This window comes from Amblyomma americanum, chromosome 10, assembly GCF_052857255.1.
Source record: "Amblyomma americanum isolate KBUSLIRL-KWMA chromosome 10, ASM5285725v1, whole genome shotgun sequence".
In the NCBI taxonomy this organism is placed as follows: Eukaryota; Metazoa; Arthropoda; class Arachnida; order Ixodida; family Ixodidae; genus Amblyomma; species Amblyomma americanum.
In genome coordinates this window covers 54,566,115-54,590,912 of record NC_135506.1, presented here as the reverse complement: position 1 = coordinate 54,590,912, position 24,798 = coordinate 54,566,115, and the positions used below count along the sequence as shown (strand labels likewise).

General features: G+C 49.7%; 1 protein-coding gene and 1 long non-coding RNA gene across 2 annotated transcripts in view; both read left to right on the top strand.

The window, feature by feature from the left end:
- mib1 (E3 ubiquitin-protein ligase mind bomb 1) overlaps positions 1 to 24,798 on the top strand; it is a 500,932-nt gene that overhangs the window by 214,778 nt on the left and 261,356 nt on the right. The window lies entirely within an intron of this gene.
- LOC144107641 (uncharacterized) overlaps positions 6,313 to 24,798 on the top strand; it is a 171,136-nt gene continuing 152,650 nt past the window's right edge. Inside the window, exon 1 of the long non-coding RNA XR_013309337.1 lies at positions 6,313 to 6,404. This is a non-coding gene — a long non-coding RNA (uncharacterized LOC144107641). The remainder of the gene's footprint in view (positions 6,405 to 24,798) is intronic.

Genomic DNA, 24,798 nt, shown 5'->3' with positions numbered 1-24,798 from the left:
TCTGGACGATTGTGGCGCTGAGTGACGCGTTATTACTGCGTAGTTGTTATGTGCCATTTCTGGTAAAAAATACATGTCAACTATTTTTTATAACAATTTAGCTGTTTAATATATTTTAATCGCACCTTGAACATATTTTCTCATTAATTTTATTTCTCTTTTTAAGATTGAAACGCCTTCTTTTGAGGAACGTTCTCAGAGTGACAAAAGCCCTCTTGTGGTCTTTGAATGAACGCTTGCGCGATGTAATACTCGTACATCGTTCAATCCAAACTCTCTGAACTTGAACCGGATTACCAGTGCTTGGCTATCCGTGCCATACTGTATATACTTCAGGTGATTCGATGTTCCGTTAGCTAAGCCGTCAGCCAAATCCACGTTCGGGGTAAGCATGCAAGGTTTTAATAATAATAATAATAATAATAATAATAATAATAATAATAATAATAATAATAATAATAATAATAATAATAATAATAATGCCTTTATTTGCGTCGTAGGGTACACAATCGACACTGGAGGCCGGCAGTAAGAGCTGTCACAAACGACAGCTTGACAGAGCCGCAGGACCCCATGCACTTGGCAGCGGTACAGCGGCAATACTTCTATGCAAGAAAAAAAGATGTAATACACAGTACAGCTCACAGTACACCCTGTGTACTGTGTCGACGACTATTAGTGCCCGGCGCGTTCTCCGCTCTGAGCGGCAAAGGAGACAGAACGGTTAAGGGTGCTTAAGGAGTGCTCGGGATAGTCGTGTGATCTTGCTACGACACGGCCAACATCCACGCTCAATTGGCAAACGAGCCAACTGCGCTGCAAAGGAACACGTCTCGAGCTAGTTGGTCGTTCAGCACGAAGCAAAACAGCGTGATCCTCCCAAAGGGCACAGAAAGGGAAGACGAGACACTGGCGCTGATTAAGCACTGAAGTTTATATCTTCTGACAGCTCGGCAAATATGCAGCAAACATCAAAATCAACAAGAAGAACAAGACCTGATAGACATCGGAACCATTTATCCAGCAGGAGAACCATGATCACCCAGCTCCCGATAGGAAACGCAGATCCTCATGCAGAAGTGCTATGGAAGGAGCACTGAAACAATCGCTCTTTTGGGCTCGCGATTTTTTTCTGCAGGGCCAATGTCTCGTCTTCGCTTTCTGCGTCCTTTGTGAGGTTTGCACTGTTTTACTTATTGCCTCAAACTTAAGTGTTCCTTCGCTTGGGTTGAAGCTCGCGTAAAGCCATCATATATGGCAGCCACTCTTGTCAAGCATTGGAGCAGCGCGGAAATTTGTGGCGGACTTTTAACGAACTCCGAAAGTCAAGACTCTTAATGAGTACAGTCGAAACCGGGTGTATATCGAACTCGAAGGAGATGGCGGTGTACTTTTTATTTATTTATTTAAATCCTCTCAGGGCCTGAAGGGATTAGAGAGCGGAGTGCGAGGACACATATATTGGATAACATACTGTGCATCAAGAAGAATGTGAACAGGTGTAAGGCGGCAAAAAAGAGATATAAAAAATAAAGGAAAACGGCGAGGATTAACAAGGCGGAAAAAAAAAACGCACACGCTTATTTGGGGCGAAAAATAACATGACAGTGAGAACAAATGCTAGAGAAATTGACAGAAATTTATAAATAGAAATTTATAAAGACAGATTGCATACGGCAGTCTTAAAAGTGTTAACGTCAGTAACGTCGGCTACATAACTGGGAAGGTGGTTCCATCTCTCAGAAGTGATGGAGACAAATGAACAAAAACAACGTTTAGTATGGCATGAAGGAACTCCTTTTTTTGTGGAGATGATCAACGCGGTCTGAAACATATGTGGGGGTAGTTAGCAGCAGGCTCTTTATGGCAGGATTGTTATTATAAGTGTTATTAAATAGACACACGCGAGATAATATTCTGCGGCGAAAAAGCAGGGGCAATGTTAAGGTGCTTTTTATAGTGGTAACACTGGAGTTACGGTGATAATAGGAAAGTATAAAATGTGGTGCTCGGTTTTTAACAGATACAAGTACAGATGCTAGTGCTTCAAGGCCAGGGTCCTGGACAGATGCCGCATATTCCAGTTTAGGCGCAGGGAGTGTTTTATAAAGAAGCAATTTCGCTTAATTAGAAGAAAGGTACAAAAATCGACGAAGATACCCTAAGGCGCTGTTTGAATTGTTAGCAATCAATTCAACATGCGTTTTCCAAGATAGATTAAAAGTTATATGCTCAGCGAAGTATTTGTTCGAAGAAACAGTTTCCAGAGGAGTATTGTTAAGTTCATAAGTGGCTGTTACGGTGGTACATCTAGAGATAGATAACTTGATATATAAAAATGGTCATGGCATAAGCTGATCTGCAACCTAGCAGCAATAATAGTTTGCACCCACGCTAGTGAGGTGCCTCCTGCAGCTTAGTTCTAATCGAAGTCGCAGCGGACGATGCTTCGGAACTAGCCACTGCCTGTAATAAGATGTCTAATCCTGTTCCCAGTAAACTATAAAAAGAATAACCCCAATAAAATTAAGGTACAATCGGTTTCGGCAACACCTTCGACAGAGAATCGCGCCAGGCAAGGGTCTCCTCTAGCCTTTAGTTAGGTTGGCTTCGTTGCATAGCAGTGGTGTAGCGTGGAAAAGGATAACATGACATCGGAGACCACCCTCATGCGCACCCCACGTTCATCTTGAAAAGTAGCTTTCTAGACTACCTGATCGTGGACAGAATTACTAAAACGAAAAATATCTCGCACGCGGGAGGTGCGGGGTTCGATCCCCAATGCCGCCAGGTGCTCACCGGTTACAAGCTTTCTCTGGCCTCGTGTTCGACTTATCGGTGGTAAAATCCTTGGGAAATAGGTCTTTGACCCGGCTTTGAGTAAACGAAAACACCTTATGCCGCGACGCTCTTCAGCCACAGATCTCTTTGGAGCATAAACATTCGTCATCATCATCATCAAGGAGGAGTATCAGCTGAGGGGGAACCCAGAGGTAGTGACAGTAGCGAACTTCACGCCATCCCGTTTAAAGCATTCCCTGCCTCAGAGCTGCCAAAGACACACAGTGGTCCATTTGTTAATAGAGTGGGCATGAATTGAGCGTGCTGTGTTAAAATTTCTGTCAAGCATCACATCGAGAGGTGACGATGTTGAGAGAGAGAGAGTGTTTTGCAGTGATAGTAGGGATAGTTATAGCGTTTATTCTCCCGGGTTAACCACCGTAGGCGTCGGTGCATTGGTAGTACATGCAATACTTGCGCGCGCGCTCACTCACACACACAAAAGCAATCGCCACGTCTCCTTGAGCACCTGTGCCTTTTCTCAGCGTGTACTTTTGCTGAAAAAACATCTTCATAGCTGAGGCCACTACGGAGTAAAGACGTCGTTACTAGATCTCATGCTTTAGAGTAATTGGTCCACATTGGGTATTTCCCTTGGCAGAATCGCCAACGTGACGCTCCTCGTTTTTCGACTCGTTCCCGCTTGATCTCGAAACTGAACGTGGAAGCATTGTTTCGGCGTAAAAGCTTGAACGCTCGTTGACTTCTCTACGCTGTTCTCCCAGCTTTGTTCAAGGCATTATACTAATGATAATCTAGCTGAGACAGGTTCTTTGGAAACTTCTAACGCGAGACATTCGTGAAATGAGAAATCAGCCTGTTCTCCCTGTGTGCGATTACAAGACGCAGAAAAGAATTCGAATCCGTGTCTAAATTTCGCGACCCCAAAAGTGACGCGCTTTACTCATTACTAGTGCGAGCGCACTTCGGCGTCGTGTTTTCTCGCTCTTCTGATGAAGCGACCCCCCCCCCCCCCTACTTTTTGTCACCTATTCGTTCTGCAGTGGCAAACCTAGAACGAAAGCCTTGTTCCCTGCCTTCAGCTTTAATTTCATTAGGTCAGCGCGTCTCTCATCGCTTTTTGTTCAGACTTGTATGAGTAAAAAATAAGTTAACCGTTTTAATGCCCCTTCGGGGAGTCATTATATAATTTATAAGAAATGTAACGAAGTTATACGTAACTCGGAAGCTGTACATAGAGAAAGGAGCTACTGAAAAGAAATGCAACAGTGCAGGAATGAAGCCGGCGAGCGTTATCGCTAACCTCGGCGATGTGTTACCTTGTTATAGGATTATGTTGTGCATTAATCTCGGTATATTACCTCGTTGTATTACGCTGTTGTTTTATACCTTGTGTCGCTTCCTCTTAGTAAGATTGTAATAAATTGCAACTGTAGTTTTTGTAACAGCGCTACACTTCCTGTAGTGTAGTTCCGAGCCAGTGTCTTTCTCATTCTAACGCCACATTATCTGACATTGAGTGACATTACAGTTGATATGGCCATTTAACAAGTGAACATGAAGGATTCGGAGGGATGCTCTTACCTTATCAAAGCGGCTACTCCCGTGATTCGCCGATGGTGAAATGTCCTCCTTATGGCATGGCTCGCGCACGTTATAGCGTCGGATCACCACACGTCGCGCTGCGTCCCGAGGACTCCTTTGCTCATCAACCTTCGTCTTTCCCGAAGTCCTCCTCAACCTCGTTTTTGCCGCCGGCGACGTTGCAGTGTCCGCGGATGTCGCTTGACCCGAGCGCTCACGAACACAGGTTGAACACATTCAGGCGGCACCAACACTCGCGCACACATTGACACCGGGAAGTCGAAGCTGCCTCGGCGACACTTGACCCCTGTCCTCGCTGGCTTCGTGGACGTCCGATGAAACGGTATGCCAACCACAGCTGGTTGAAGGGGACCAAATGTATTGGCGACCTGCGTTTTTGTTTTGTACAGGATTTATGACGATTTGGCCCGGCTTCAACCGGCTAAAGTTGGTCATTTCAGAGACAGGGCGCGTCGCCTTCGTCGGGTCTTCCGGAAGCGTCGTACCTCTGCAGGTGTTGAGCTCCTTTGCGGCGCTAGTGGGGGGCGTGGAGGGGAACACCGGTTGCTGCAGGTGTGTACGGGGTGTACTGTGTCGGGGTGTTCGGTGTGTAACAATAGCCCCTCCCACTTTTTTACCTTTGTTTTCTCTTTTTCTTTATTCAGTGTCGCGTTATACCTGACACTCTTTCATCGCTGGGGTTCTTTACACGTGTGCTTTAAGGTCGCATTCGCGCGCTGGGATTGGACGCAGCCAAACTGCTCTTTTTATTAGCTTCTTTTTAGCGTCTCATGATTACGTCAAGGCGCTCTGCACGGTCCATGTTGCTGCGGTGAATTGTGTCTCATCGACTATGTATGGTTCCATGTAAAGAATGGGGAGCAAAGCTTGCCTTTCGGGGGCGTCGAAATGTCGGAAGCAACGGCTCACTATTCACGCCATCAAGGGCTGTAAATTCGCTCGTAGGCATTGGCTATTTCAGACTAAGCGTAAAATCTCAGTTACCATCAAACTTCTTCCTATGGTGGGGAGTAGTGCTAGCGCATTACTTAATTATTCATTTATTTATGTATTGCGAGACCATGTCAGCGGGTTTCAGGCTATGATTTCATTGATTCGTCTCTAGACTACGCGTTACCCGTAATCAGCCGCAGCTCTTGAAAACATGCGCGCCTAATGCAACAGCGCTTGGATAGGCTTCAGGTGACATTTCGCAACCGGTGCGTCGTACATTGGGTTCGCATATAGCCTTTCGCAGTTGCGAAACTCCTGGCTAGCTTTCATGCCGTTGCTTTCGCTTAGTAAACAACGTCGAGTCCTGGGTTGTTTGTTTCCGCTAGTTGCTGACTGCAGAGTACACGTGCGATGGAAGGAGGAAAGAGTTGAGGTCCTTACTGTTACCCTAGCCAGCGCCAGTTGTGCCTTACGCCGCGCATTACTAACAGGAATAGTGAACGAATGGTGGGGTGGGAGGTGGTATAGAGTGAAGGGGGAGGGGGAGGGGAATGGCCTGCGTCGAACGAACGCCGTTTGAGGGAGCTGCGTAGGTGCGGTCATACTGAGATGGAGGTGGCTTAAGAGCGAACCGCTGAGCGGTAGAGACATGCTTCGAGCGAGCAAGCAAGCCTAGGGGTCGTGCGCACACGCGTTGCTGTGTTTGGCACGCCACGTCGGCGACTAAGCGGCGGGTAAGGAAAGGAGAGGATGTTGGAGGGTTGAGGGGTGTCTATTTCGGACCGACCTCGCGTCTCGGGACGCAGCCTGGGCAGTGGAGAAGAGGAGGGATGACGTCTGAGGGAGGGTTGGAGAGGTAGGAGACGCGCTCCGAGTCTCGAACCGGTGGCCAGTCTCCTCCTCATCCTTTTCCTACTCGGCCCTGGCTTTGCTTTGCACGTGCTCGCGTCTTGTAGGGGGAGGCGTGGTGGATGCGAGGCGACCTCGCCGCTCACGACCACGATCGGGTAGCGGCAGCAGTGAGGATGTTCTCCGCGGCGGCCGCCGTCGCTGGTGGCCCGTTCGTGAGTCACATTTTTGAACGTCGGTTTGGAAGAGGAGGAGCAGGAGGAGGAGGGAGTTTTGGGCGTGCCCAAGAGACTGCGGCAGAGGTGGAAAGGAGGAAGATAGGGGACACTGTGCAGTCTCGGGTTACAGGGCTGGCATGGAAGTGCTGGCTGGTGTCGGAAGCTGGTGGTAGCTGTCGCCACGTTTCGCTCGCTCTTCAGCCTTGCATCTATGTACCTGTGGCTAATTTCCCCTGCACCCTAAACAGAAAGGAGTAAAATGGGGAGTAAGTTGTCCTTCAACACACTCCCTTTTATTAAAGGGAATGCGCTAGGAGATAGCTACTCTCATATAGGCGTATTCGTGTCCACAGTGTACGGTTAGTCGTCCTTTCGCGTTTTGACTTTGGGTACGGGAGTAAGGGTTTGCAGTCTGGCACCCCCTGTTACTGGCTGTGCTCGCACGGACATTTGGAACTATGCTGACTTCTTGTGGCGCGCATGACCGGGACAGCTGCGGCTACAAATTATTCTCGGCGATGTTCTATTCGTCGATGCGCGTGCTGATGTCCCTCCTATAGGCTCAGGAGTAAAGAAGCAGAGGGACTGTCGATTCGGTCTTTCGTGGACTAACAGCGTTCCAACAACCGTTAGTCCCTCAAAGACATGACTCCCTTGGGGACTGACTGCAAAGGGAGATGAGCCATGGTCTAAATGGTGCAGCTAACTACCTTTTCATTCGTTCTTGCCTTAAGGTATTGAACAAGCGTCTAGTGTGTCGACTTCGTCACCGCCACCGTTTTAGAAGTTGTGAGATGTGCGCATAGTTTCGGTGCGCAATCGCGCGCCCTTGGTCTCACGGAAGCCTAGGGAGTCTGTTTTTTGGCCAAGCACTGAGCGGTTCCGGAAGTAGCTGATTCCGGAAATAGCCGTCTCTCGATTGAAGAAGTCGGAGAAATCAGTGCAGTGAGCTAAATGTCAGCGCTTGGGGAGCTTTACAGTAGCGGCGGTTGAGTGACGCGGTGAACTGCGTTAGAGCAATCTAGTTGACGTCCATCGCTTTCTCTCTGGAGCCTAAATACACGAGAGAGATTCCCCTGGCGACAGCTATTGAACGTCGAGCCTTTTGGAAACACTACCGTGGCCGACGCTCGCTGAGGGTAGAAAATGAAAAGTGGAGAATAAAAAGTAAATAAAAAAGACTTAAGAACGTGATATTGCCGGACTCTGTAAAAAATTCTTGGGCCCCGCAAAACGATAGATAAACACAGAGGGCTAGGGCCATCATTCTGTACCGGAGCTTATTTATATATAGATAGCCTGTTTCGCTTCTTAACTTCTCCATGGGTCAGCAGTGGATCATCAATTCGCCGGCTCTCGCCCGAAAGTGGACCCGGTTTCATTAATTCCTGCAGCGTTCTCTTTTTTTTTTGCCTTTCTTTGTCGGGAACTCGTCGTCACTCTGCCGTCTCGCGTCCTCCCCTCGCCTACGCCTTGCCCTTTCCTTCCTGCGCTCTCCCTCGGATGTCGGACGTCCGTGTGGCTGGGTACACGTCAGCGCGTCGTGCTGATTAAGCGATTCGCTCGCTATTTGGACAGCCGCCGTCGCTCGGACCATGGTTTGAGCGCCCTCCGCACGCTCTCCTTTTTTATTTAGGCTTACGAAGAAGGAAGGAAGCAGGTTAAGCCGAGGGCATATAGCGGCCGGGAAAAGAAGCTCCTGAATCTGTTTATTCTGCCTCCCTTCTTTCCTCCTCTATCGCTTTCTCAGCGCCCTTCTCTTATTCTTTGTGCGAAAGTTCGGGTTCTTTTTCGCATCATCTTTCGCTCATTTCCTTCTTTTTTGCTCTCTCTCTCTCTCTCTCTCTTTCTCCTTCAGTTTAATCTGTTCGCTTTGACGTCGACTGCCGCGCAGATGTTGGGATTCGCGGTAGGGATGGCGGGGGGATGTTCGACGATGGCGTTTAATTTGTTTGTGCTGGCCCGGCGATTTCACCGTCTTCGACCCAAATAAGCTCTTCCCCATTTTTCTCTTCTTTATTCCCGGAGCACCAATGGGCCCCTGCTCGCTTTCTCGGCGCTGATGGCTGTCGTTGTCTTTTTTTTTTTTTGCTTTACGCTGGCGCGCATATCGACGCTGCGTTCAATCGCTCTCCGGTACCGTGTCTTGATGTTACGCAGTCGTATTCATGTTTCCAGTGCACTAGACGCGATGGCATTATTCGCTCGCATTTTGTTCGTATTTAAGTTTGCCAATTTGCGCGTAAGGGAGGTGGTTTCGGAAAGCCCCCCAGTCGACGTTGTCTCAGGCGCCGAATCTACAATGACGTAATCTTCTATGGATTCACATTCATGTTGTGTTTTAAGAAATCGCACTGCGCTCCTGCTCACGATTAACGTCACACTCGAAGGGCAATGTTCACACGGCTACGCCAGCGCCATAATCACAAGGAAAATGCCCCGCCGAGAGTTCCCATCTACGGTGATATTGGCAACCACCATGGAAAAGACACTCGATATGCGGTTGCGGCAATACGAACGCCGCTTTGGGTTCTTTCTCCGGCAATCATTTGCTGGGCCTTCCACTTCGCGAAGCAACTCAAATCACAAATATGTGGGCAGTATCTTTCGACGCGTCTGTAATCTGCGCGAAGCGTTATTGCTGTAGCGTATGCACCAAAGTCGGGTGGGGCCATTTGAGGTAAGCGTTACCCTGTAACGCTTAAATATGTCTTCACAACGCTCGATGTGGAACGTTTGGAACGATGTGGTCGGAGTTCTCGGAACGATGCTTGTTGCCTCACGAAGCCCAAAAGAACACTGTTCTTCCAATAGCTGTCTTTAAATACTAATACGCCTATATGGGAGCTAGAAAGGGAGTAAGCTGGACAGTTTACTCCCTTTTTACACCTTTCTGTTTGGAGTGCCAGGCAGCTTGTCTGTTTTCTCATATCTTTTAGCGGGACGGCGATAAGAATGCGGCCGGAAAAAGCTACACGCCCACCACCACCAGCGCGGCACGCGCAGAAATAGCTGCCGAGTCTGCGACTGGAAAGAGGAGCTGCAACGCGTTTCCTTTCCTGTAGGAAGCGCGGCTCGAATGCGCGCCTTTTTTTTTTTTTTTCCGGTGCCCCGCCGCTGCGTTGAGTCAGACGTCAGCGTGTTCAACGTTTTCGCGTTCTGGGCCTCCTTCGCTGACTCAATGGCTGCCCTTTCTCGGAGCGCGCCTCTATATTGGGAAATGTCGCGAAGCGCGCGCCATTCGCGGCTGCCGCTACGGCGCACTTTCCCGTTTAGGTATCGTGGCGCAACCGTCATTGGCGGCTTTGCGTTAAACTCTGTATAAGGTCGCGCGCGCCCCCTTCACCGAGGCTCGCGAGGGTGTGGAGCTTTCGTCACTGGACGCGAACGTTGCTTGTGTGACGTCACAACTCGTGCGCCACGTGTAGATTCCCAAATTGTGCAGCCGGTTCTTCTGCGAGCGAAACCGTATCTCCAGTCATGATCGCATGCCTGCTTTTTTTTTTTTTACAGCCACCGCAGCGTCGATGGGTTTATTTTGCTTCGTGAAACCAGCTCATTTAACTACGTCCCTGTCTGAGGCTAAGGGCGCACTGATGTCCGCATTTAACTGAGTCAATGCTGAGTGTATGCAAGCACATTTTTCGCCCGTATGTTGAATCCCGCACTTTCATATGGGCGGATTTGACCTATTGTTGGGGAAATTTCAGTTGACGAATGAGTTTTATTTTTTTCGTGTGCATCGATGGATTTCAATGAGACCCCCCCCATCCTCCCTCGTATCCTAACCACGCACTCGTTTCTGTCTCTTTCACCGACTGTGTTCATTGATCTCGCATGACGTAATTTCCGGAGACCTTGCATTCTCTCGACATTTCCATGCTACGTTTTTGTCCTTCATACCACCCACTGACGCCAAGGAGCGCGCGATCCATTAGCATGACCACCATAATAAGAATTAGCTCGCTTAACCGATTATGGATTCTCAATTCGCTCCCCAGATGTCGCAACACTTCCACAACTCTCGTTCCTGAAGTCCCGCCTAGCGTGTCGAAATTACGTTCGCCGCCACGGTTCGTTGCTCTGGCAGCCGCGTAACCAACACTCCTGCGGCTCCTATATGACCTGCCCTTTTTTTTTTTCCCCCGAAGAGCTCGCCACGCTAACGCCGCGCTCTGCTAGGGTGTCGTCTTTCGTCTTTTGAGCGGTGACTATTTTTGAAAGGTCGCGTCACTTCTTCTCCCCCCCCTCCTCCCTCTACTCCCCTTTCTCTCTTTCACCACCGGGAGCGGCTTCGAGTCCGAAGCGAAGCGCACTGGCGCCGTCTTACCCCTGCCCGCCGCCGCAGCGCTGGCGGCGCCTGCGTCTCCGACGAAAAATGCGGGCCGCGAATAATGGAAACGTGAATACGTATATATAGGAGTACTCTGTTTGGAAAAAAAGAAAATGAACGGTGAGAAAAGGGGGGGGGGGGTGAGCCACGAAACATGCGCGTGGGTTCGTGCACTCGCTGGTGAGGAAACGCGACACCGGTGCCCGGATATTCAGACTCTGGCTGTCTAGCGCTGCTAGTTGTTTTCTTTCGTCTCAGTTTTCGTTTCGTGTTCCAGTTTCTTCGTCCTCGGTTTTTTTTTTCTGCGTGTGCGTATTACTTCTAGTTCCCTTTTGTTCGTTGGTGACGCTTTCGTTCGCCTGGCATGTCGCCTGGGTCAACTTTTGGTCTCTGTCGCGATGCGGTCTGGGTGTATGAATTTCGTTTCTGCCCCTTTTCTCTCTTGGCCGGGTCGTTGACCCCAGTGGTGCTGCCCGTGCACTGTTCATGCCGGAGCCTTGTACTGCAGCGCCCCTCACTTTTTGGGGCGTTTAACCCCATGTACGGAGCCACACCATCTTTATGCTGCGTCTTCCCACGCTTCCCAACTGGAGCTCCGGTGTTTTCTTTTCGTTTTTTTTTAAGAAATTGTATACGGCCGTCCTTCGAGCAAAGTCATTGAAGTGGTTATTTTTGCAAATATTAGACCGTTTGGAGCATCTATTTCTTTTTTCTTTATATAGTGTGGTAATTTCAAATTTCTTCCTCTGCTGTCGTCTTCACTAACAGGTAAATCAAATACTTGTTTCCAGCGGTTTAATGTTGGTTGTCACAAACGAATTACAGTTATCTAGCACGCCCGGCGTTCCGAATGAGACGTTCATACGGGCTTGACGTCCGGTCTGTTCTCCGTCAGGTAGTTACACGCAGTGACCGAACGCTCCAAGAGTTCTACCTTTAATGATTAATAACTGGACGCCCCACTCCAGTTGTAACCAACACAGTGCTGTGCGCGTGTGTGATTTAATTCCTCTAAAATGAACTAATCACGCGCACAACCTGGACACATCTCTTATTGTGTAAATAGTTTGTACATGTTACTTCTCCCCCTATCCTCTCTTCCTGTCCCCTCACCTCTTTCACTTCATTTCTCCATTCTGCCTGCTATTCTTTATTTCCGCTGCCCCAGCTCAGATGGCTCCGTAGTAAAGGCAGATGCCGGGCTAGCAAAAATCTTTTCCTTCCTTTTTACTATTATTTAAAAAAACACTACCAGCACCACGTTCATAGGAGCTGGCTGCTAATAAATTTGCTTACTCTTACAGCTACAGGTGTAAAGTCTGTGCTTGCATGGACTGTAGTACGTGTTGTGTGACAGTGACAGACAGTACGCTATGAAGTATAAAGGTTATTTGTGCGTTTTCATTTGTCTCCGTAGAGTGGCTTGCCTTGTAGCCTATCGCCCACTATAAACGTTTGTCCTTTTAATTTGGCCTCTATTCTTTTTTCGGATGATGCGCGTATAAAAAAAATTGTCACGTGCTATCGGCCCGTCGTAACGACCCACAGGCACTTTACCGCCGCCTGGTTTTGCGAACCTAACCTAACTAGCGAACCAGCAATTTTCACCGTGGTAATCCTCGCTTCCTCGGTATGCTCGACTCCGTTACTTCGCGACTCTTTCGAGGCGTTGCGTTTGGCGCCCGGGCAGGAATTTTCTGAAAAATTTTTCGTCGTCGCTTTCGGAAACTGTTGTGAAGTCATATGAGGCAGGGAGGGTAAAAAAAGAGCGATGCGGGAATTTTGAAGCCCTGTTTAATCTCGGCGCCTGAAGGACACTTTCCGATTCGAGCGCTGCATACCCATTAGCGTAAGAGCTTATGCAAACAAACTAGACGATCGGCTCGTTCGCGTATGCCTCTATAGGTGCCGGAAGGACTGTGAAAAAACAATCAAATCGATTAATAATCCTCTTAGACTTCGCTTTGTGCTGAAGACCGCCGCCGTATCTTGATCGTTTTTTTATATATAAGCTATAATCTCCTGTGTCTAAGGTCGGAAGCAGTCAGTCTATTTACTCCTCCGCTCTCGATTACTTTGTGGAAACAATTACAAAGAGGGAGGAACGGGGGAATACTCTTCGCTTTTTGTAAAGTCCGGAAGGAGGCGCTGAAATTGCGAATTGATTCTCTGCTTGCGTTGTGCATAATTATAGGTATTTCTTGGTCGTTTTTGCTGTGACGAACTATTTTGTTAAGCCGGTCATCGTTATCTTGGGAACGGTGACTGGTTTGGAAAGTTAACGAGTTAACCTGACACATTTTTGAAGCTCAGAGCGGCTTCTGGCGCGAGTTCGAAAGCTGCTTCGCTGCATTCGCGTTTCTTCCGTTTTTTCCTCTCTGCTTCCCTTCTGGTGTCACCGTTTCTTTGAATTTATTTATTTGCACGCGTGCAAGCGCGCTTACAGCAATCAGGAATGAATTTTCCTGCAAAACGTACTCTGTCCATCCCTTAGACTAGTCGCACAACGATAACTGTGGAGTTTTGTGAGTGGTACAGTTTCGCTTGTTATAAGACGCTGGTGTTCCTGAACCTCCGATAAGGCATCTAGTTCACTTTCGCTGTATACCCGCTGTATATACGAAATCCTGTAGATTAGATAGAAAGAACTGAACTCAATAAAGGAAGAACGCGGCACACACTGCAAGGAAGGCCCGTCGTCTTTCCTCTAGACCCACATGGAAGCCCGTCAACTGCCGCCTGCCGCGCGACGCTTTACCTTCATCCAAGGCTTCTTCCCTGCGTTCCCTTACTCCCCACCGTTCATTCCCTCACGGCGCTGGCTCTCCCGCCGCGCATCAGAGCCCTGCGTGAAGCGTGCCCTACGCGCGCGCCTCGCATTTCCAGCGGTTACCGGGGTAACCCTCGACAGGCAGCTGTAGCGTGTAACTGATCCTGCGAGCCGGGTTCCCTTCCCTTTTCTCCCTCCTACGTCTTTCTTCGGCGCGAAGTATTTGTTTCTGCGCCTCCCGGTGGCCGACACACAAGGGAGGCGGGAAAAAGAGCGGCTGGCCGCGCCACTTGTGTATGCCGTGTTGCCTTCTCTCTCTCTCTCTCTCTCTCCGCATTTCGTTTCCTTCGTTCGCTCCTTTACACTTCCCCATTCCTACTCCCGTTCCCCTGGAACCGCTTCGGCTTTCCCTATTTTTCCTGTGTGTTGTGTGCGTGTATCCCGCGACCTGTTTGTTTTCGTTCATTTACGCGCCGCGCGTTCCGGTCGCTAGCGATGCTCGAGGGCTGCCTCTTTTGTTAGCGGGAGGACGAGAAAAGGGGACGCGAGTGCAAAACTTGGCGGCGCGTGGCGCAATGTACCGTAACGTTCCTTTCCGCCCCGGTTCCCCCACTACTGGCGCGCTACCCCTGTACACCTCCGGTCTGTGCCTCCGCAGCAACTAACGTTACACCCGCGGCGACTGCCTACCGGCCGTTCTGAGCGTTCAATGGACGTCGCCACCGAAGCGGTCGCGACGCGAGGGGGAGCTAGCGATTCCAGGCGAGCCGGAAAGGCGGCGTTGTTCGCCACAGCTTCGCCCTTGTCGCCGTCTTTTCAGGTTTTCTCCAGAGCGGTTCCCCTGAAGGCTAGGAGCTGTGGGGCAAAGTAGGATGTCTTGAGCGACACAAACGGCACGTCTTTTGTCGCGCCCGGCTATTGCGAGGCACCGGCGTTTTCTTCTCTCTCTCTCTCTCTCTCTCTATATATATATATATATATATATATATATATATATATATATATATATATATATATATATATGCGCGTGCATTTATGCTCTACATTTCTGTGCGCAGGTTAGGCGAATCTGTCGCCAGGCTCTTCTCTGGCGCGCCCTGAGTACGGATGCTGTGTGCCAGTATAGGTGGCGTTGTAGCCATTGGCGAAACGGCGAAGAATTCTTTCGCTGCGGAAAATTCCCTCGCTTGAGACCGTTCCCTGAAAAGAGTTTCCAAGCTATTTCCTTTCTTTTTCTAATCTCCTGACTCGATGCCGGCGCGATGAGCGTGTCGCCATCCCGCTAGACACTGATTCACAAGCTTTCGGATGTTCCTTAGTGGCCCGCATTAACTCTGGAATAACTGCCGTGTTAAATGACTGTTTCTCTGGCGTCCGCATTAGCTGGTCTCTCTGACACTCTTATTCGTGATCCTTGCATCCGTAGGGAAAAATTAAACACTATAGCGATGGCACTAGGGACCTCACGCCGGAAGCATTAACACATCTCAATGGGATACATACGAGATTTTTGCACGAAATTAAACAAAAAATCGAGCTTCACTCGCGTCAGGAAGAACACCGAAATCGACGTGCGTTCTTGTTAACTGCGCGGACGACTCCGTCCCCTTCGCTTGTGATCGAAATCGGTGTAGGTCCTTATTTCCGCGTCTTTCCACGCCTTGTTTCGCACTGGATATCTTTACGAGCTTAATGTGCAGTATACATACATGCCTGTACCGGTACAGTTCCCATCTTTTACAGTTCGCGATAGCCTTGGTACTCTTTTAATTACTGCTTGTCCTGGCCAGAACTGTTGCTAATCCTGCGAACAAATGTGCGGCTCAGTTATTATCACTATTTCCAGATTGCGCTCTAACGCTGTATCCTGCCTCGTAGAGCTGGTCAAAGTTTTGTGCATTGCACAAAGTTTACCAACATCGTATACATTGACAACGGGACTTTTTCGTGCTTGCAGCGTGGCTGGGTTTCGCCGAAGAAACACTGCTCCGTGTAACAGACTCGGCCGGCGTCGAGTTGCGTCCCGTCCGCGTTTTTCTCATCCTCGAATCGCGCTCACTCAAGGCTCATTTCCTCTCAATACTAAAAGAAAACAAAGTTACGCGTCGTAAAACGTAGCAGTTGTTTCGTCGCTAGCGCCTAGTAAACTATCGAGTACGCTGCAGTTTATTTTTTAAATATTTATCAGGCGATACAACAAACATGTGTTTTTTTTACTTTGTGATAATTCCCATTTTTTTAAGAAGGGGGGCGTCCTTTCAGTGGCAGTAATGTTTCATCCTTTTCAGCAATTTTCCACCGCCCTACCTCGGTGCCTCAGAGGCTATGTGACGTTCGGCTGGTGTTTTGGTTGAGGTCGCGGGCTCGGACCTTGATGCGTAAAAATCGGCGGATCAGTTTTGCCCCCTGATGACTGTAATGCAGATCCACAACGCGGCTCTCTACGAAGCCTCCTTTTTTTTATTTCGCAATCACTGGATGTCCTGATTGTTTGCTGTTACGGTTATCACTGTTCGTCGGAAGGCTGGTTTTTCTCGTCGATTACGAACCGCCGTTGGAGCGCAACATGGAAACGGTGCGGGCGTCGGCAACTCAACCTGGCGAAAATTCCGACCGGCGCCGCGGTTTATTTTGCCTAAATGGGACACGGTCTCAAATAACGAGCCGCGCTGGCTGCCGCCTCGAGAAGAGGGGAAGAGGGAGGGCGAACGAAAATAGCGGCAGCAGCGAGCGCAGTGCGCTGAGCCGAAAACAACGCCGCCGCCAGCGAACGCTCTTCTTCTCCGCTTCGGAGAAGAATTCGACCTCCCTGGCAGCCGCTTCTGCGCGCTTTTCGGAACGACGGGCATCGTTTATTTATCCATTTCGTGCCTCGTAATCCTTTAGCATTGTCGCTTCCAGAAAGGAAGTGGGCAAGTATATAGGATGACGGAAGGAATACCCACCTGAAATTCCTCTCCTTATAATTCTCCGTTGTCCCGTCGCTGGCCCGCCGATCTTATCTGAATTCCTGGGGGTGTTATCCTGTTTCGTCGGTCGCTGACGCTCTCCGCCTTCGACTTGGAAGCGGCGGTGGTCCATCGTCGGCCCCTGAAAGCCGCGTGCAATCCAGGAGGCGTCGTGTTTCTTCTTCTCTCCGACGGCTTCGGATGACAGAGAAGCAAAACAAAAGGGACCTTCTCACTCGATTTGCGGATTTTACCCGCGAGGCTTTTCTGGTTTTGGCCAAGGCTGTCTTCAATCCGTGATGCTGAGCTGATTCGGCGATGTGAATTGTAAACGGCGGTCATCCGGTTTGGCGTTCATGTGTTCATGCGTGAATATTGGCCACGCCTTACTGCATTAGTCGGTCGAATTGAAAGAAACCGTCTCTGTCTGACTCGTAACGTTAAACTGGAGCGATGGTGTTGGAGGCGTTTTTTTTACCGTTAGAACGTTCACGCTACGAATTCAGTGTACAGCAAGCCCAACGCTCCTGATGCCAGCAGTAGTGGCGACCTTGGAAATTAACCACGATGCAACCGGTACTCCCGTGGATGCAGCTTTGTGTTAGGTATGATACGGAAGGAAGAAAGTATAGCCTAATTTCTTGACGCTTAGTTAGTCTGAAGTTAATGAAAAAATTGCGTAGTCTTAATCTCTGCCCCATAATATTCGTTTATCTTCCCGATAACGAAAAGATCTTGCTGCTATCTCGCCGAGGTTAAATTAGGGAGCGTTGCTCCAGCGCGCGCAGTCAGTGGTTGATGGTATCACCGATTCTCCCAGCAGCCGGTGTCGCTCCCGCCTTCGACGCACAGCATCCTCTCACGCCCTACGTCGTGGCCGTTGCCTGTCGTCGGTTGCCGTTCGCAGCTCGCCTTGTCCCTGCCCTCCGAAGGATGGAAGGAGCAGAGCCTTGACCGCCCGCCTACTCTGAAGAGTCCGGCCATGCCTCGGTTCCTGGCCTTCCGTCTCATCCGTCTTGGGCGCGCAACATCCGTTAGATGGTACAACGATAAAAGAAGATGCATCCGATAAGGAATAAACGGGTAGCGGGGTGGAGGCTTAAACCAGGGACACTGGCCGCGCATATCGTCGGGTTCGTCTCCTGCGCTTCGGCTGTTTTCCCGCGTCGCTTTCCTGGGGATCGGCAAACGGAACAGCTCCGGTGAAGGCGCTTTAGAGCGTCGCGGGGAACCGGGGCGGCCGGCGGCGGCGGCCTCGGCCGGGAGGCCCGGGCGAGCGCGGCGCTACCACTGCGGGCGCTACCACTCGACGCCGCTGGGTGAGGGGCCGGTAGCCGGGAAAAGAAGCGAGCGAGCGACATGGAAAGAGGTGAGGGGAGAGGGCGAGAACATGAGGAAGGAGAGGGTGTCGAGATGCTGCAGGCCGAGGAGTCGGCGGAGAAGAGGATGGAGAGCAGGGGATCGAAAGAGGTTGGAAGAGAAGATGCTGGCAGCAGGTCCGTGTGGCGATATGCGGGGATGGAGCTGGGAGAAAGGAAACGGAGCGAGAAAGACAACGCAGAGACTGAGTGAGCGAGACCAGAGGAAAAGAGGGTGGTTCGCGGTGCTGCTTGTTCCCTCTCCATCTTTCCTCTTCTCCCTTCTCTTCCACATCATCATCCGTGCCTGCTCTCCATCCTCCGTCTTCCCGGCGCTCCCCGCGAGCGTCGGAAGAAAAAGCAAAGGAGCTGTGGCAGATGAGGGGGAAGGCTGTGAACGGAGGATGCGGACCGGTCCATCGCGGCCTGCCTGCCCGGGGTGGGCGCTCCGCGAGCGAGCAGTGATGCCGCGGATTGCCGGCGCGCCCGCTCCTCCGGTGAAGGGAGCGGCCCGCTCGTTCGGCTTCGCCGCTGCGCTGGGGCGTGTTGCGGAAAAAACGATGCGGCGGAGGCATGTCCTCTTCGCGCGCGCGCGTTGCTGGAAAGCGCGTTGTTCCGTTCGCTGCCACGTTCGTTGGCTCGTTGTCAAGATTACGCATTCGCATAGACTAGACAGTGGAAGAATCGAGCTGCAAGTGTATGATTATATAAAGGAGGCAACTAAATACTCACTAGGGTGGGGATGATGTGAAAGAAAGTGGAAGGAAAGACAACACGCCACCGGTAGGGCATGAATTCAGTACCTCCGCATGGAAAGGGTGCCGCTCTTCGCAAACGCCTTGCGGCTTTGGCTGTTTCCTCTCATACTGTCACCGGTTTTAGACGGTTTGGCTGCATTTCTTCCATCATATTCCAACATTTATTCTTAAACATGATCTCTGGCATTGTTCATCGCATCCCTACCCGAGCAGCCGCGCCATGATGGCTGAGTCATACTTCCTTATCTACTATTGTCCAGCCAATACAGACGTCAGCGACAATTCCTCCCATAGCGTCTGGAGGAAAGGCAACTGGTTCGTCGTATCGTTGTCGAGACAACTGTATCCAGTTGGAAAAAAAACTTCATCCGTGAGCAGTACTGGAGCCACCGCCGGCGATAACAAAGCAGCTTCGTTTCTGGGTGCCTCATACAATTCCACCATCTCTGCAGCCCATCGCGCTGCGTTCTATGATTTATTAAGTTTTTAAACCACTAAGTGCGCTGTAGTAGTTCAAACCGAAACTAACTTGAGTTCCTTACCCCTAGCTGAATGGTTAGAGCGCTCGACGTTTGAGCTAGAGTACCGTGTGTTTGATCCCGGCAGCGGCGGCCTCGTTTCGATGGAGACGAATCGCAAGGCATTCGTGTACTCTGCGGACTCAGGGCGTGTCAAAGGACCCAACATGGTCGAAATTAATCCGGAGCCCTCCACTACGGCGCCTCTCATATCGCTTTCGGAGTTTAAACGCCATTTGCGATATCATGATATATGATGGCATACCATACCTTCATGCAATACCATGCCACACCACACCGCACCACACCATATCTTACCATACCACACCGTACCCTTACATACCACACCATATCATGCCAAACCATACCACCATACCATGCCATACCACACCATATCATACCATACCAAACCGTACCATACCATACCCTTTCATACCATGCCACACCATGCAAAACCATAACATCATACCATGCCAAGCTATGCCACACCATACCATATCATATCATATATCATGTCATATCATATGATACCTTCCGTACATTCCATCCACATTCCGTCTCGTAAGTTTTATGTCCCAGGTCCCCATCTCCCTGCCGGAAAATATACACAGTGGCACTCTGGACGAATAAAATGAAAGTATTTTGCCACTAGTGCAATTTGAAAGTATTGAGAAACTCCGTTTCAGTCCATAGCAAAAAATACTGACATGTTTGTGTATGACGGGATTTAACATCGTGAAATCAAAGGCGAATGAGACAGCTGAAACGACAACAAAAAGGCACGAACTTAACCCTTGAGAAGAAAGCACTTAAGGGCTGAGGGTAAATAACAGTTCCAATGATTAGCATTCCCGTCTTCTAAGTGGAAATCAACTGCGCCAGTGTTTAATCTCCTTCAGGTACCGTCTTATCGTTTTGCTCTTCGTGTCGTAATTGTCTTGAGTTGACGCTGACCTTCGTCAAAATTTAGAGCCCGGCTGGTTTGCTTTTGAGCCATACCGTGTGACTTGTAGCGCATCCTTAGTGATCAGAGTCTCCTGAACGTAACAAGATTTCTGCTACTGCCCCCTCTAATGGGTAGGACTGTCACGATTGCCACAGGAGCTCCACAACGCGGCTTAGAAGCAAATCCCCTGCTCTGTAAACGTTTGACAAAGGCTGTCCTTGCATGCGCACAAACATATGTTGTCTACGTGCGTGTATTTGCGTGGTCCTCGAGGTTTTTAGAGTCGAAGTACAGTCGCCCACACACCTATCTACAACACTCAAACGGCGCAGTGCGGACTACTCTATTGTTATTTACGTGTGACCTAAAGTTCTAAACATGACCCTATCATGCATGCGCATTCCCGTGGAACACCTTTAACTCTCCATGCCTTTGAAAGCTGTATCGGGCTCACCAGGTAACGCCGATTGTCATAACTGCAGAACAGAGCTCGCTGTCTGAGCTCTCTAGACGAGTGTGTGGCCGACTGTACAATACGAGTTGTTGAAAGTCATTGAACATTACGATCGTAATCGGCATGGTCTCGCCATGCCATAGCATACCGTACCACACCATAACGTACAGTACCGTACCATACCATACAGTACAATACAATACAATACCATACCATACTCTACATACCATACAATACCATACCATACCATACCATACCATACCATACCATACCATACCATACCATACCATACCATACCATGCAATGCCAAGTTTTAACTCGCCAAATGACCTCGTCTACCGCCTGCATTTCGTTTGGGAATGTTTTTACCCCGACATGGAAGTGTAGGCGCACCGCAACGCGCTTTCTGTCAACTTGCGACAGGTGCCGTCTAGGTTTAGCGTGAGACTTGTAATGTCCACTGGACGTTCCAGACTTTTACGCTTACATTACTAAGATATTTATGCTCTTCAAAAAGCAGCTACAAGCATCCGAGGTGTTTCGCGCCGCACCCGTCGACTGGTCAACCGAAACACCGTGCTTCGAAATGGCCCACCGTGGCTGTCGTCTCTTTAGCCTTTTGGTTTGAATAACGCGCTACACACTAACAAAACGACAACTGGAACGGAGGACACAGGACAAGCGCGCTTTGTTAGTGTCGTTTTGTTAGTGTGTAGCGCGTTATTCGAACCAATTGCACAACCAACTAGCCCACATTGCTGCCTTGCTTATTCTTTAGCCTTGTTCGGCTCATTTCGCTTGTTTATGTACTCTTGTTTTTGACTGGGAGACTTTCTTCCTTTTTTCGGTTTTCCCGCTGCTTTTTTTTCTGCTCACTTGCTTTTAATGCAGACCCTTAATTATAAAGGTGCATTTTCTTATGAAAGGAAGAAAGTGCATGTTCTGGTTCAATAGTTCCTACTTCTTCGGCGCCTTTTTTTTTGTTTGATCACTTTATCACTGCCCCCGTCGTCAAAATTTGCACCAGAGCTTCAAAACTGCCCTCATTCTGGCTCCACTTCTTTTCTGTGTTCTTGCGAGTCGTCTGCTTTCGTTCCTTTGACACCTTCTCAAGCTGCCGAGAACCTCGATGCTCCGTGACGGTTTGGTCCCGAACACGAGGCGGCGGCCATTTTGGGAGTTACCCCCCCCCCCCCCCCTCAGGCCGTGGCTCGGTTTTCTCCCGGGTCGAGTCAGCTGGCGCGTGTCGTCTGCTAAGCGGCGGGCCCCCTCTTCTGTCGTCTGCATCGTTATTTCGCGGACGAGAAAAGCTGGCGTCGTCCTCTCTACACTCGTCGACTCAGCCGTCTCTCCCGCCTTCGCCATCGCCGCATTTAACGCGAGTAACGCGGATTAGTGCGGCCTGTGTCGAGCAATACCTTTGGGCTGTCCGGCTGGAGCCAAAGCCCAAGCCGAGAGATGCATTGTCCGGCAGAAAATGATTCATTGCTACTCGTGGATTTCCAAGCAGCTGTTGAGACGGAAAGGTGGCATTATACTCTGGAATTCCGCAGACAGCTTTAAGTTTGTCTTGTGCGTTTCCGCGAGCGAGGATTTCTCTTTCGAAATATTTGCGTTTTTTCAGCCTGTTGTTCCTTTGGCCACCTACAACTTCACCAGGAATTCTGCAAGAGCGCTTCTAGTTCCTTTGGCTGCCAACACGTGGCTCGCGGGTTTGAACATTAAAAAAAAACGCGTTGAGGTCACCCGTGACGCAAGACTAGATAATGACCGAGTGGCTACCATTAAAGTATTATAGGTCAACTAGGCTTAGCTGCGCTTGCTGGGCGCTGTGCCGGAGTCCTGGCAACGAAAAACACACGCTGCTTATTATGGTTGCGCTGTGCGTTGCTTCAGTGTTATCCGCGAAGTTAGGAGCTTTCCGGGCGTGCCGTGAGGCTGTGTCCAATTAGTCCTTCGTGACGTCATCACTTGTGATAGCCTCCGTGGGCTCCACATCTCGTGGTTGAAGAACGTGTCGCTTCAGCGATGTTGCCGGGTCACCCGTGGTGGTCAGTCAAACTGGCCGGGGCTGGCAGAACTTACAGGGTGTCCCCGGGTGGTTGACACCAGAGGTCACGACCGGCCTCTATCTCTGTTGTCCTGGTCACGGCTGTGCGAGCTTAAGGGAAACAGCGCTCTCCTAAGCCTCGTTTAATAAGGACTCTAACCTCAGCCAGGCACTGCTCTGGAAGTGAACAATCAGCACCCTCTATGGCGGGAATTTCATAAGTGGTAGTAGAACGTTCTTGCAGGCTAGTTGGTTCATTTCATTAAATGGTAGGACTGCGCGAATAAGACAAGAACAGGATGCACAGGAATGAAAACGACACCACGGGCACTGGAGGGTGTCGCAGTCGTGTCGTTTTCGCTCATGTGTCTCCTTCCCTTGTCTCATACGCGGAGTCCTATCTTTTAATTCATAAAGCGGGAGCCGGGTGGACTGGGTCGCTCCCTTACAAAGCGATGCTCGCATCAAAATAGGCGTTTCATTACAGATTTCTACGCTCTTGGTTCAGTGCACCGTTTTCAGTGCGTGTTCAGGAGCTCAGCAGTGTTTTACTGTATAGCAGCAGAGCTGAGACCAATATTATTGCCCCCTCCCCGTAACAAACACACGCACGCACGCACACTACTTAAGGCACATTTATCCAGTGCTAAAGCAAAGACGCCACGCTTATCGCTTCGACTATTCAGCGCCCATATGAAATGCGATATCAAAGTGGCTTGCGCACGCTTTTACGCGTAATAAAACCACATTTGAGAAATAGACTAGCATAAAAGAGCATAAAATCAGCACGCTGCACCGATAGCAGTGAACACGAAAATCAGGCTAGGCAAAAACTTTTGAAAAGTGAGGATAATAGATTGCTGGTTTACTTAAAGTTACTATTAAGCTGGCCTTAAAGAGCGGCTACCCGAACGGGCACCTTTGTGAATCAGCTTCCGCCGTTTCTTTTATTGTAGCGCACTCTTGCCTTCCTAGTAAAGCCAGCTATCGCAAGCAATGTCAACACGATCGCACACTACCCGCAGCCGAAAGGACGACTGCTGCAGAGGGTCGCAAAGTGCCAATTCGAATTACAAAGCAGTGCGGAAAATGCGAAGCACAGAGAGGGAAAGCGGCGCGCACACAACGCTGAAACAGTTTCGCTTCTCCCTGTCATCATCATCATCATCATCATCATCAGCCTTACTACACCCACTGCAGGGCAAATGCCTCTCCCATGTCTCTCCAATTAACCCTATCCTTTGCCAGCTGTATCCACCCTTTGCCTGCAAACTTCTTAATCTCATCCGCCCACCTAACCTTCTGCCGCCCCCTGCTACGCTTACTTTCTCTTAGAATCCACTCCGTTACGCTTCTCCCTGTATTCCGTGATTTTGCTTTGCTAATTCGGAACGGATCAAAACTCATTACCTAAACTGTCCATCCTGTTCATCCTAGTTGCCTGGGATACTAACATTTTCATTTAGACCTGCGTACTAAAAAACACGTTCCCTTGGCACGCGTGAAAAAAACAGCTGATCCACCCTTTCAGCGAGCGAGTCGGCTGTGGGCTAGGCCAGCCTTGGTGTTGGTGTCAGAGGTGTGGCTACAACTGCTGGTACTGCACTCTAAACACCAATACACCTTTGCGGCAATAAAAAGAGAGTAAGCTATCCTCTAGAGCACTCTCTTTCATAAAAGGGTGTGCGCTAGGGGACAGCTTACTCCGATTTTATTCTCACGTAGATGTATTTGTGTTTAGAGTGTACTTCTTTCTGTTGAGAGCGTACTGCGCGATGCAAGATCATCCGCTGCTACCTCAAAAGAAGTAAACGCCTGACTCTGCGAACTGCAGCGATCCGCGCTTTGGGTCACGGTTCTTACCACTTCCCTCGGAAGCGGTAAAAATTCACTGACCTCTCCCCGGACCTTCGTGAATAGTGGAAATTAGAGAGAGTTATAGCATATCGTTACCGTGTTTACGTTACCGTTTACCGTGGTACCGGACGCCTGACTTTCCGGTTAGCGCGGCGCCCGCCAGAAGACTTTTTAGCGTACCGTCTCTCCCGCAACATGTTACCGTAAGGCTAAAACGAGTGATGATGATGACGGGTGCCTAGCTTTTACTGCAAACAAAAATAACGGATGCATTGCAATCATCTCTATGAGGTGAGACGCTACATTTTTTTTCTTAGTGTGCATTATATGGGGCTACACCGAAAGCTGGAGTATGATGACAACCGCGTGCCACTTTACTCGGCTTAGCTGTCTACTTAG